Source organism: Primulina tabacum, chromosome 10 (genome assembly GCF_025594145.1).
Source record: "Primulina tabacum isolate GXHZ01 chromosome 10, ASM2559414v2, whole genome shotgun sequence".
Lineage (NCBI taxonomy): Eukaryota > Viridiplantae > Streptophyta > Magnoliopsida > Lamiales > Gesneriaceae > Primulina > Primulina tabacum.
Window position 1 is genome coordinate 20,142,200 of NC_134559.1, and position 14,983 is coordinate 20,157,182.

The window sequence follows — 14,983 nt, forward strand, 5'->3', positions numbered from 1 at the left end:
AATTATTATGACAGTTTGTTGACATTTCTTGATAAAGCTGTGGAACAGAATTTCATTTCAGAAAATTCACGACGGATGCTCATCTGTGCTTCGACTTCTGACCAATTAATTGATTATTTGGAAGCTTTTGTTTATAAGCCTGATCCGATGATAACAAAGATCAATTGGTCGCAATCAAGCACTAAGAAAAGAAAGTTGGATCATTGATTCAAAAATCGTGGATTGGTTTGCGTTTGTTTCAGTTTGTTATCTTCAAAAAAATCCAGGTGATATCTATTTCATTATGTAGTCTTTATTAATAGTTATTTTGACATTAGAGACAATGTCATATTCTGATTGGGGGGAGAACAAACTTAAAAAAATTTAAAAAATAAATATTATTTTAAAATAAAACTATGTTTATTGTTTGTATCTTAGTAATTTTTTAAAATTATCATTACCTTACATGTTTGAAAGATTTAAATTAGAAAATATATTAATCTATCTAAAGTGGATGCCTTGATTTATTATATATGACATAATATTAATTTCTTGGTACCATTTAAATGTTTATTTGGTTTTACCAACCATTTAAAGTGGGAACCTTAATTTAGTGTTTAAAAATATATATATAGCACAATAAATACTTGACAATATTTATAAGTTTTGGTATATATTATATACTTATAAGATAATAATATATAACATAATATAAATATGATTATTTAATATATATTGGAACCATTTTATTAAGTGGATTTCAATAATGTTAATTAATGTTAACTTTATTAAATTACCAAGAGTGGATCCTTTAATCTCAATTACTTAAATTAAAATTTGAACAATTAAAAATTATCAATTAAAGATTCAAACAATTAAAAGAAAAAAATAAAAACAAAAACAAAAAGACATTGTAGTGGACTTGTAATTACCTTAGCTTCCCTGTGGATACGATATCGGACTCACCGAATTATACTACTTTTGAATAACCTGCTCTTGGGAGTGCAACAATCAAAGTTACAGGAATTGCATTACAAGCTTCGATAGGTTGTGTATCTAAAACAATGAAATCGACATGATATACAAAGTTATCAACTTGGACCAACACGTCTTCTATCATACCTCTTGGCACTTTAACAGATCTATCGGCAAGTAAAAGTGTTACCGAAGTAGGTTTTAACTCGCCTAGATTGAGTTTTTGATAAACTGAATATGGAAGTAAATTTACACTAGCTCCAAGATCAAGCAAGGCTTTTTTTAATCTTTCGTTCTCCAATAATACATGAAATAGTAGGACAACCAGGGTCTTGTTCAAAAAAGCAAGCCTTTTTTTAATCTTTCGTTGTGAAAATTCTGCAGCATTATCATTCCTCCAACTAAAATTTGAATGATTTCGCCAACCTGGATTGTAATTTTGGGAAAATGGTTCAAAATTTGGCCTTTTGAAATTGTTCAAAACATTGACTTGTTCATGGAGACATTCTTAAAAAAGGGCAAAGTGGGACAATATTTTGTAGAATGATCACTTGTATCACAGATGTGACACGCAATTTCTTAAACAGATTTTAATTGACCATTTTTTTCAATTCAAGTGCCTCAACTTTTCTTCCCAAAGAGGTAAATCTAGCTTGGAGATCATGTTCATCTTTGAGGGTGTACATACCTCCACCAGATGTGGGAGATTGAAATCTTGTTTGATGGTTCGATTGTACCTATAGTGTCCCAATTTTGAGCATTTTCAGCTAATGAATCGAGGTACTTAATTGCCTCGTTTGGATCTTTATCTTCAAATGTTCTATTACACATAAATTCAACCATTTGTCTATCTTTAGGCGTTAAACATTCATAAAACTAAGAAACAACTCTCCAAATTTCAAAACCATGATGTGGACAAAGATTAAGCAATTCTTTGTATATATCTCAACACTGATAAAAAGTTTCTTCTTGTTTTTGAGTGAAAGTGACGATTTGCCTTTTGAAAGAATTTGTTCTATGAGATGGAAAAAAATTTTTCAAAAATTGTTGTTGCAATTCATCCCAAGTTCGAATGGATCCCGATCTAAGATTTTGTATCCAAGTTTTAGCTTTATCTTTTAAAGAAAAAGAAAAAAGCTTAATTCGAATGGTGTTCATGCTACAATTTAGATCATTATATGTGTTGCACACTTCTTTAAACTCTCGTAAATGCATGTATGGATTTTCAGAATCTAAGCCATGAAAGTTGGGTAAAAGTTGGATAATACCAGGCTTAAAATTGAAATGAGATGTATCAGGGGGAAAAACTAGACATGAAGGTGCACTAGTACGTGTAGGATTCATGTGATCTCTAAGTGTTCTTCATCTATCATGATCATGTTGAGATTGAATTTCATCTTCATTTATTTGGATGGGTTCTTTCGCCATGTTTTGTAAAAATAAAGGGTTATTTCGAATGAGTCGACCACTAAGTGTACGTGACAAATGCTCATCCAAATGCAAAAAAAAAAAAAGAATAAAAACACACAAAAGCAATAAAAATTCAAGTAAAGAAAAATAAACTATAAACAGAATTAAATAGACTTGAAATTAAATTATATTTCCCCGGCAACGGCGCCAAAAACTTTTTGCGACTTTGATTGTTGCACTCCCAAGAGCAGGTTGTCCACAAGTAATATAATTCGGTGAGTCCGATATCGTATCCACATGGAAGCTAAGGTAATTACAAGTCCACTACAATATCTTTTTGTTTATGTTTTTTTTTCTTTTAATAGTTTGAATCTTTAATTGATAATTTTTAATTGTTCAAATTTTAATTCAAGTAGTTGAGATTAAAGGATCCACTCTTGGTAATTTAATAAAGTTAACATTAATGAACATTATTGAAATCCATTTAATAAAATGGTTCCAATATATATTAAATAATCATATTTATATTATGTTATATATTATTATCTTATAAGTATATAATATATACCAAAACTTATAAATATTGTCGAGTATTTATTGTGCTATATATATTTGTAAACACTAAATCAATGTTCTCATTCTAAATGGTTGGTAAAATCAAACAAACATTTAAATGGTACCAAGAAATTAATATTATGATATATTCATATATAATAAATCAATGCATCCATTTTAAATGGTTGATAATACCAAACTAACATTTAAATGGTTCCAAAAAATTAATATTATGATGTATTCTTATATAATAAATCAAGGCATCCACTTTAAATGGTTGGTAATACCAAACTAACATTTAAATGGTTCCAAGAATTTAGTGTAACATATAGCAACAATAAATCAAAACTCCCACTTATAAGTCGGGTATAATAATGCTTAAAGAAATAAATATAACATAAACAATAAATAATGATTAAATAATATAAAACATAGATTCTTATCTTTTAATAACTTTATTATCATGCCAAGAGTTTCATCTTTTCATATTAACTTTGGGAAGTTAGCTACTCATTATTCAAAGTGTAAACCTTTGAATATGAAATTAACATGCTAATTATATTTAATTGAAGAAATAAAAGAAAAATAAAGAGAGAAATATTATGAACTCAAAGGTTTGTTCATAAAATGAAGGATATCTCAATACATTACAATGCACCCCTATTTATAGCCAAATTTGGGAAGACAACCACAAATAAAATATTATTTTTTTACACAAAAGTCTTCATTGGTATTTCAAGAAATTATATTTTAATACACATCACTTTTGAAAATCTTCATATCCGAATTTTCTTTTTCACATAAAACAAAACATGTAGATAATTGAGTTGTTTGAATTGTGGTATTTTTTCCCACCATTTGACCAAGTAATTTGAGAGATTTGGTCAAAATGCTAGAGCATGGTAAAACTGCCACTTCTTTGGTAACTTTATTTGTTGCTTAATTTGATCCCAATAGTGAGAAGATTTTTATCTCATGCTTGTCACCAATATTGTAGATATTATCAACTTTCTACAGGTACAAGAATCATCTTAATCTCATTTGTAACGCCAAGGTTATTCTTGTTTTATCGAACCTGTAAAAATAGTAAAAACTTATAATTACACAACAACTTATATTTTATACAATTTATTATAAAACATATAATATTTAAACATTTAATAAAACAAAATCTATAAATTTATATTATAAAAAATTTAATTAATATACAATTTTTTATCTTTATCAGCACACATATCAGCATATATACGATATGAATGATGAGAAAAAGAAGATACATGGCTTGCCTTAACTTTTTCGTGATCAAAAACTCGAAGGTATGCACGTAGGACTTGGATCGGAGAAGCGGGGAAGACACTTTCTCTTGAAATCTAGGAGAGAACCGAGAGGAGCTACTGGAAATGGCCGAGAGAATGATGCTGAATGAGATGGAGGGGGCGGTAGAATTTTAGGTTTAGGGTTAGGATTTGATTGTGTAGGTTTTAAAAAGAAACTCATGCATAAATGGGCTCTAATAAAAATTTAAATGAAGTTAAAAGGGTTTAGGACCCATTAAGCACTAAAATAAACTCATCAAGCCCAAACATACTCTCGAAAAATATTTTTTTTTGGTACATTTTTAAAAATATTGCCTGAACCCTCAAAAAGCCCTCCGAATTGATAAAATTTGCGTACCGGCTAAAAATATAATCTGGCGGTAAAAATACTCAACCAATGTCCATTTTCAAAAATTATACTTAAAACACCTCATATTATATAATTAAAATTAATTATTCAATAAAAAAATTTCCTAACTATCTCCGGTCTCTGTTACCCGTCCGAGCGCAAAATGCAACTTAAACCCCTAATGCATGAAACTTTAAAATACCCATGCAACAACACCTAACTATGCAATTTTCATGCATTAAATGCATAAAAATCATTAAACACAAATTTTATAAAACCCTAGATTGTATGCAGTCGGGTTACGTAGTTCGAATTTTCTAGACCTTACAAAATCAGTTCTTTAAGGAACTAATTCAGAAATCTTGTGCGTCGATGTCGATCAGTTAACAATAGTAGTAGTGTGGAAATAAACTGAAGTATAGATTGAATATATTTGGATAATGTATTGATAATAGAATCAATAGAATGATGGACACAAATAATTTTATGGATGTCGGAGTGTTCAACTGCTCCTACGTCACCCATTCTATCTCAAGGATAGGAATTCACTAAAGGACTTTAATTGATTACAAAAATTTGTAATAACACACATCAGTTGGACTTGCACAATGTCAAACTGAAACTCTTAGCTTATCTTTTTACTTATTAGTTTGATAACTGAATGTCTGTAATAAGTAGCCTGAATACAACGAATAAATTAATGAAGTAAGAGCTAAATTGTGCGATTTTTAAATTGAATAAACTCGAAAGTGAATCGCAACTAACTGATAGTTGTTCTGGATGGTTCATTAACCTTTCTTCAATTGAACTTGTCAGCTATAAATAGTTTTCGATTTCAACGGTCATAGTGAATGCATCTAATGATTAATGTCTGTTGAATCGTCTTCTAGTCCATGTAGATGACTTTATCTGACGAAAGTACGATGTATCAGACTGTTTTATTTTATTTGTTCTGCTTTGGTACGGACTGTCAGTGTTCTGCTGATATTCAAATTGCAGCTTTTGACGTGGCTAACTGATAGGAGTCAAACTGGTCTTCAGCTGGACTACATGAGTTCTAACTGATGTCTTATCAGTTTAAACACTTCAATTCAGTTAGGTTATTCAGCTCAGTTTTGCAAAGTCTTCAGTTCTGATCTTCAATCTGTTTAATGGACTTCGAATCATAAGTTTTACGACTTATTTATACTTATAAGAACTTTAGTCCATTTACTTCAGCTCTTAATCCATTTAAATCCGATAAGTTTTCTTTGGTTTCGAGATCAGTTACGAAATCTCAGTTGTGTCAGTTCAGTTTGGTTCTTCAGTTTTTTACGGATTTACTTGTCAGACTCTGAAACTCATAAATTTCAACAGATTGTTAGCAAAAAATTTATTAAAATGCAAAGAATTGATTATGAAGATACATTTTCTCTGGTCGCAATTTTCATGTCTATTAAGACACTGCTAGCCATAATAACATGGTATGACTATGAAGTATGACAGATGGATGCGAAAACAACATTCATTAATGGTGAGATTGATTCTCAACACAAAATCGTTTAAGATTTCTAGTGCAGTCTAAACAAGGAATCCAGTTTTTTATCGTATACCTAATTAGACGAATGATAATCAAGTTCATTGTTCGTATGGAATTACAAGGATTATTTATGCTAAACCCGGAATAGTTTATTGCCAAATGTTCAGAAAACAAAAGGTAAGACTACAAACAATCAAGATAGCGGTGTGATAAAAATTAGAGATTACGATGCTAATAGTTCGGTTGAAAGGCAAATAATGAAGTCGCGGGGTTTATATATTTGATCATTGTCAACTCTTAACATATAGGTAACGACGAGAACAAATCGAGATACAATAAAAAAATCTGAAGAATATATTTATTACATAATTCTGTATAATTAAAATAATTGTACAGGATATATCAAAATTAGTGTTCAGCTTTCTTTTCTCAAAGTTTTTTCTTTTCGAAAATAAAATGATGTTTTATGTTATTATTCGTTTCTTTTACCCGAAATACATTTGCACTTATTTTACATATCTATAAGTGTGAGGGCCTTAGAATAACTATCTTTGTGGACACCAAAATATTTAATTTCTTAATTACCCTTCTTACCATACTAAAAACCTTTTCAAGTCACTCTATATTTTAAATAGAAAAAAATCAAAATAAAACTTTCCTTTTAAATCGAACAACTTTTCTAAATCGAAAACAATATCGTGTTAATTATTTAATATTATTTGATCAAATTAAAAATAATAATAGCACATACAATGCATGTGCATCTTTTACTAGTTATTATTATTGGTGTTGTTGTGGGTTTGGTACGAAATTGGCTTTCTTGACCTAAAAATGGAATAAATAGGTATATTTGGACTTGGGCAGATTAATGAAGATAATACAAGTAATTAGGCCATGATTAACAAGTTTAAATTAAATTAGTGTGGAGTTAGTAATGGTACGTACTAAATTTATTTTACTATCTTATCAAAGAAAAAACAATCAAGATAGCGGATATAAATAATATATGAACAGAATTATCAATTTCTCATTTTTTTATAATTAAATTTTAGTACATAACAAAGTAATAATAAAAATAATAACACGTTCAAACTTTTTGTTGTAGAGGTGGAATGTGAGATCCCAATTGTTAAAAGAATCCACAGAAATTTCCAACTTTAGAATTTGGTGTGTGTCCCTTTAGAACAGGAAGGGTTTGATGAATGGAAAGTGTGTCACAGTTTTGACGAGAAATGGGAAATGTGAGTGCTGGGAATGCCTAAAGTAAGCAGTGCGTTACTGTTTCCTATCCCCCTGTGCAAAAACTTGACATGACCACGAACCAAGTCAGAAAATTCGATTATAGGAGGTGAAATATTTTTTTAAAATAATTATTTATAAAAAAAACATAAAAGTTGATAATAACTACTAGTTTTCATAAAAACAAATGACATGAGATATTAAAACAAAATTTAAAAGTGTCGGTACCTTAAAAAACTAAAGACAAAAATTTGTGTGAGACGATCTCACGGATCGTATTTTATTGGTCATCCGTAAAAAAATATTTGCTGAATTTAATTGCAATAAAAATCTTATCTACCATATGTAGCAATTTGCTGAATTTAATAATCTTTTTTTGTCCGCTTGATGTATTAATTTATTTCCTCGATCCGGCACTATTTTGGCAGGCCTTTTTAAATTTTCTATATTGCCCTCATTGCCAGCTATTTTTTGCTACTGATTTGAATGCCCTGTTGAGTTTCTGGTGTATTGTAAATTCGTAGTGTGTAATCTTAATCAACCTTGACCAAGGTTTAGTGTGGGGACCCGGACGCTAATTCATTCCTTAATCGTCTTTAGGAATAATTCAAACAATTATAATAAACAGGATCTGAATTTTTTTTTTTTAAAATACCAAGCGGAAACGTAATGTAATTCAATTCAAATTACATTTTAAACATAAACATACAAATCTTGTATTGTCTACAAGAATTCAACTAGGTTCAACTATATGACAATGCTGAATCCTAAGTTGATTCGAAGCCCGGATCTCCACGCTATCTAGTCCAGCCTCGTTCTCTTCTTGACCCTGATCATATCCCACCTGTTGTCATGCACACATACAAACAAGACAACAGCCAGATAACTCCGGTGAGAATTACATTCTCAGTATAAATCATGTATACATGCAATCATAAAAACAATATAAAAGCATATAACAAATATGTCTAACATGTATTCAAATCAGAATATAAATCCATATCAAGAATAAATCATATTCTAAACATGTACCATCATCAAGAACATAATCAACATAACTCAATATAAACTGTCAATTAGACTCATGACTCCACATTTAAGACTAGACTCAATCATAGTCTAGGGATCCCGATTTCTAGATGTGGTATTCCTATATCGACCAACAGTAATAGAAAAGACTTCAGTTCTATCCACGTCGATATAACCAAAAATCCAATGTCCTGACCTAACCGTCATGGACTGTGGTCCTATCACCAATACACTATCTTGTGACATCGTGCAATGTGCCCGTGGCTATCCCGCCACTATCAGGTACTTCTGTCACAAGATTACTCATCTAATGCGTGCTTCTATAACTCCATAGAACAAGCATTTAATCAAATCAATAATCACAATCATAAAACATAATAATAAGTATGTGATTTAGGGAAACTCAAGTACATCCTACTTGAGTCGATGTCCCAATACCACATTGACTTATGCCTTTATCTTCTCGGTCTGACGAAGACGAATTTCCGACTTCAACTCTGTCCATACCCAATATTATAATGACAATCGAATAAATACAATATCAGCATATAACTCAGTTCAAAACCTGTTCTGATCAATACTCAAATCGTAACATAATCTGATCAATGTCAATCGACATATGGTACCGCACTATAATCTCAACAAATACCGAATCTGATCAATATCAATTTACAGATGTTTCGACGGCATAATAATACAATTCGATAACCCCGTCAGTCCCAACATCACAGATATAGTACCAGAACTCATAATTAATATCGATACGAATCATAATCTCAACGATAATACAAATCTGATATCGATTCTTAATCAAATCGACTCTGAAAATCATAACAATTACATAAACAGTCTGTTCTTCATTCTGACTTCAAATATACGATATCTACTGTATCAGAAACACCATATATGATTCATATTCGATTCTGACAATAGCATAATTTCAACTCGTGTCTAAACGTAACAAAACTTACGTCCAGTTGTAGCCTGCGTCGATAGGAGCACAGTACTGAAGTTGGATCCAAAATCAGACGGGCGGATCAAAATCTAAAGGCGTAAGAATTCTTCAATTCTTTCTCGTGCTTCCCTTTCTTCGTTTCTTCCTTTTGTTCTGAGGAATATGAAGGATATATATCTATATATATATACCACTTGCATGCCAAGATACGTGGCTGATTTTCCATATTTTGCAAGCGGCGCTCAGGCGGTTAATCTTTACCGCTCGGGCGCGGAATTTTCTGTCGAGATACTCAGCTGAACATCTCCTGGCGCTCGAGCGGTAATATTCTACCGCTCGGGCGCCAAACATTCTGTCCAAGAAGTAAAATTGGCGCTCGGGCGGTTCTTTTCTACCGCTCGGGCGCGAGATGTTCGGCCCAACATCTTGAGATGTTCGGTTCAACATCTTGGCTTAAAATAAACCAACACCCGGCTTCGTCACTTGAACTCCTAAAACCTTCATTCATCACAATCTTTTCAATTAATCAACATCTGATTACAATAATTTAAATCTCGGGCCTTACATTTCTCCCCCCTTAGATATGATTTCGTCCCCGAAATCACAGGCAGTCAAATTAGATATCAAATCAGATACAAGAAAGAGATACACAGAAGCCAAGAGCAAACTTACCCTAATGAAATAATTCTGAAATTTGCTGTCTCATATTAGATTCTGTCTCTCAGTTAGCTTCTTCGATATTCTACCAATTCTATTGGACTTTCAACAGCAGAATAGTCTTCATTCTGAATTATCTTTCTTTTACTGATTCTGATTTCAATCTGGAATAATGCTTCAGGAAGTATAATCTCATAATACCACTCGAAATAGCTCTAACAGAACTAATCTCACAATACTGGCTATACAACATCCGTATATACCAATTAACAGCTCATAATAAATCAATACTATCATTTCCTATCAATCTGATAATTTTAATCAGAGTTATATTCAATTTTTGCCTCAAATATCAACAGTCATCATCCGATGTTGGCATATTTGGTCTGTCTATTCTGAGCTGTCTTCATTTTCTTCTGGATCAGCTTTACTTCCTTTGTCATATCTCTGATCCTATCCGATCCAACCTCAGGTATCACCGAGATATTATTCCCATACGAAGGAAACCTACAGTTTTCACTGTACCATGCCTCGAAATATGCTATCTCTATACTCATCTGATAGCTATCGTTGTACAATCATTCTCATGTGACAAGACATCAGGTCACTAGTGCTAAAATCCAGCACTACAATTCCTGGATATCCTCCAGTATCTAGATTCGCTCCGATTATTCGTCAATCTATAAATCATAGACGAAAGATCATGTTATACCCTTTGCCAAAGGTACAAAATCAACCAAAAATCATGGTATGATATAATCAACTCTGACATTTGATACAGTCTGATCCCTTTTCTGACATACCTCTCAATTGTCTAGTCATATCTGTACGTCATCCTGTACAATATACATATGCAGATTTGAACAATCGTTCAATCATAACCACATCCTGGTACATTCTTGGCACGATTTCGATAAGTCTATCACCAGATCCATAGAATTATACTCCTATTTCTATTCAGGAATCGATAATCTGTATATTCAATCTCCTGGTTTCTATCTTCCTGTCCTCATCTGTCAACGATTTAGACATTTCAATACAAATTCTGATATAGCTGATTTCATCTGTTTACGTCAAAACTGTCCGTTCGAATTATCACGCATTTTCTGTCACCAGAATAATACTGAATCTACTACTGTGTGCATCTGACAATACCTGTCATTTCAAATTCGAAATATCGGGCACAAACAATTCAGCTAATTCTATAAAATAAAGCATTACCTACCTGGTATTCTGATTGAAACACTGTTCTGGCTATCGAAGTTAAATCCTGAACAGTCTGATCAAACTTCTGAACTGTTGTAATTTTTCCAAATCAGCTCTGAGTCGGCTTGAACTGTATATAATCCCACGGTTCATAACAATCGATATCAAATATGGATTCAGAATAACCGCAATATCGGATTAGATTCGCCATATCAATCACTTATTCCAATCTAGTAAACACATAGAACACAATTTCTGACATTTCTGAAATTCTGCCATTTTCAATGTCGTTCTCAGCCACAGATCACGGTCTCAACTGTGCTACAATCAATCATACGCTGCGAATATATCAAAATATCATAGATAAAACGAGCATAAAATCATCAGAGCACTTCTGAAAACAGGATTTATCAACCCATACACAGAACTGAAGTATTTTACAGAGAAACACATAATCAGATGTAACTCTAATTCTCGGGCACTAAATCTTCTAACTGACGTTTCAATTCTTTCAATTCGGTCAATATCATTCTGTATAGAGTTCTGAGAATACCCACAATACCTGATATCGAGTCGAGACTGAAATCAATCTTCCTGGCTAGAATCAAACTCGAAATCTCATCTGAGACAACAGTAGCAACGCTCATGTCCCTAGTAACTCAGTCAATGATTCATTCCATCTCAGTAAATCAACTGATTATCTAAGGAATTACTCCATTCCTTTCGATAATCCTCGAGTCATAAATACTATGGATATCAAAGGAGTTTTAAATCAAAATCCTTATTGCATATTATTTATTATTCGGCCATTTCAGGTCCGAATCTTACCATCTCCTGGCAAGACTCTACAATACTTCTGTACTTGCTAACACATCAATATCAGTAATGTGGTCAGAATCGGACAACACAAGTATCACCTAATATAATTCAATCTTATTCTCATTTTACTGCAGTCTATGATATTTACAAAATTTACTTGTAACAATCTTTTTCCCCAAAAGATAAAGGATTCAATACTACAGTATACACAGACCCAACAAGTACAACATATGTCAATGCCATTTATACAAAATCATGTATAGGATGTATAAGGACTTCAAAATACATATTCACAATAATCATAAAAGATCAGTACCTATCATTATATCATCAAGTGCATCCTGGGTCTTTTCCTTGATCCTTACTCCCCGATGATTCAGCTCCACGAGATCTCCGGGAGCCTTTCTGTGGACAAACTCTAGCAAAATGTCCTTGTTGTTTACAGAAATTGCATCTACTAGTCACTCCATGACATTGCTCCGTGAGATGTCTCCCTCCGCAAGTTTTGCAATAAATTCCTGTATAACTCGGGCTAGAACCGCTGGAGCTAGATGAACTGCTCCCTAACTTCTTGAACTGCTTCTTTTGAACTTTCAACTGCTCTCTCTTTCCACTGCTGCTGCCAATCTCGATTCTGGAAGGCAGTTGTTGTGGTATCGGGGTTGGAAGAACAATTGAAGCTTCCTTTTGTCTTATCAGAACGGTTTCTGCTCTTTTGACTCGATTCAGAGTATCAGCAAAGTTACTCGGTTGTTTCACATTCACCAATGTGCGTATCTCTGGATTCAATCCTTGGATAAACTGATCAGATACAGCTGTATCATTTCTAGCCACTTGAGGGGCAAAATGTAACAAGGTGAAAAACTGGGCCAAATACTCATCGACATTCAACTGACCCTGTCTTAGATTTGCAAACTCTGCACTTTTATCCTGTCGGTATGATAGAGGTACAAATCTTAGATAAAATTCAAATTTAAAAATTTTCCATGTAATCGTTGAACCACGCTGTGCTATGGCTTCCCTGGTTACCAGCCACCAACTCATAGCGACTTCCCGTAGTTGATTTCCAACCAGTTTAACTCTACAATCATCTGTAAAACCAAGAAATTCAAATAACATTTCTATATCCTCCAGCCAATTCTCACAATCGATTGGCGCCTCAATACCCCTCAGAATCGGCGGTTGAAATGACTGAAATCTCATCAACTGTGTTTCCATCAGAGTTTCTGACACATCAATCGGATCAGTCGAAGTACTACCTTGTTCGGGAATTCTTCTAGGAGGAATATCAGATAATCACAAGCGTTAGTAGTAACAGGAGACAAATCCGTCTCAATCCCAATCCTGATCAGCTTACCTCTGATCAAGAATTGGTTCTGATCCAGTTTCAAATAATACATATTACCAAATCAACTCAGATATTCAGGTAACATGTAACTTTCTAAACAGTAAAAATATACTGAAATCTTAGCATATACAATGTAATTTCAACATTATATTCCATCATATGCCATGTAACTTCCGGCAGTAAAACATAACATCGTGCTAGCATACACAATGTAATTCCACATTATAATAAATCACATGCTAGCATTCACATGCAAGGAAAGAAACTCCTTCTACCCCGCTCACTAGCTTCTATCTCAGTCCAAGAACCTACAGTTCTAGAACCTAATGCTCTGATACCACCTGTTGTGGGGACCCGGACGCTAATTCATTCCTTAATCGTCTTTAGGAATAATTCAAACAATTATAATAAACAGGGTCTAAATTTTTTTTTTTTAAATACCAAGAGGAAATGTAATGTAATTCAATTCAAATTACATTTTAAACATAAACATACAAATCTTGTATTGTCTACAAGAATTCAACTAGGTTCAACTATATGACAATGCTGAATCCTAAGTTGATTCGAAGCCCGGATCTCCACGCTATCTAGTCCAGCCTCGTTCTCTTCTTGACCCTGATCATATCCCACCTGTTGTCATGCACACATACAAACAAGACAACAGCCAGATAACTCCGGTGAGAATTACATTCTCAGTATAAATCATGTATACATGCAATCATAAAAACAATATAAAAGCATATAACAAATATGTCTAACATGTATTCAAATCAGAATATAAATCCATATCAAGAATAAATCCTATTCTACACATGTACCATCATCAGGAACATAATCAACATAACTCAATATAAACTGTCAATTAGACTCATGACTCCACATTTAAGACTAGACTCAATCATAGTCTAGGGATCCCGATTTCTAGATGTGGTATTCCTATATCGACCAACAGTAATAGAAAAGACTTCAGTTCTATCCACGTCGATATAACCAAACATCCAGTGTCCTGACCTAACCGTCATGGACTGTGGTCCTATCACCAATACACTATCTTGTGACATCGTGCAATGTGCCCGTGGCTATCCCGCCACTATCAGGTATTTCTGTCACAAGATTACTCATCTAATGCGTGCTTCTATAACTCCATAGAACAAGCATTTAATCAAATCAATAATCACAATCATAAAACATAATAATAAGTATGTGATTTAGGGAAACTCAAGTACATCCTACTTGAGTCGATGTCCCAATACCACATTGACTTATGCCTTTATCTTCTCGGTCTGACGAAGACGAATTTCCGACTTCAACTCTGTCCATACCCAATCTGATAATGACAATCGAATAAATACAATATCAGCATATAACTCAGTTCAAAACCTGTTCTGATCAATACTCAAATCATAACATAATCTGATCAATGTCAATCGACATATGGTACCGCACTATAATCTCAAAAAATACCGAATCTGATCAATATCAATTTACAGATGTTTCGACGGCATAATAATACAATCTCGATAACCCCGTCAGTCCCAACATCACAGATATAGTACCAGAACTCATAATTAATATCGATACGAATCATAATCTCAACGATAATACAAATCTGATATCGATTCTTAAT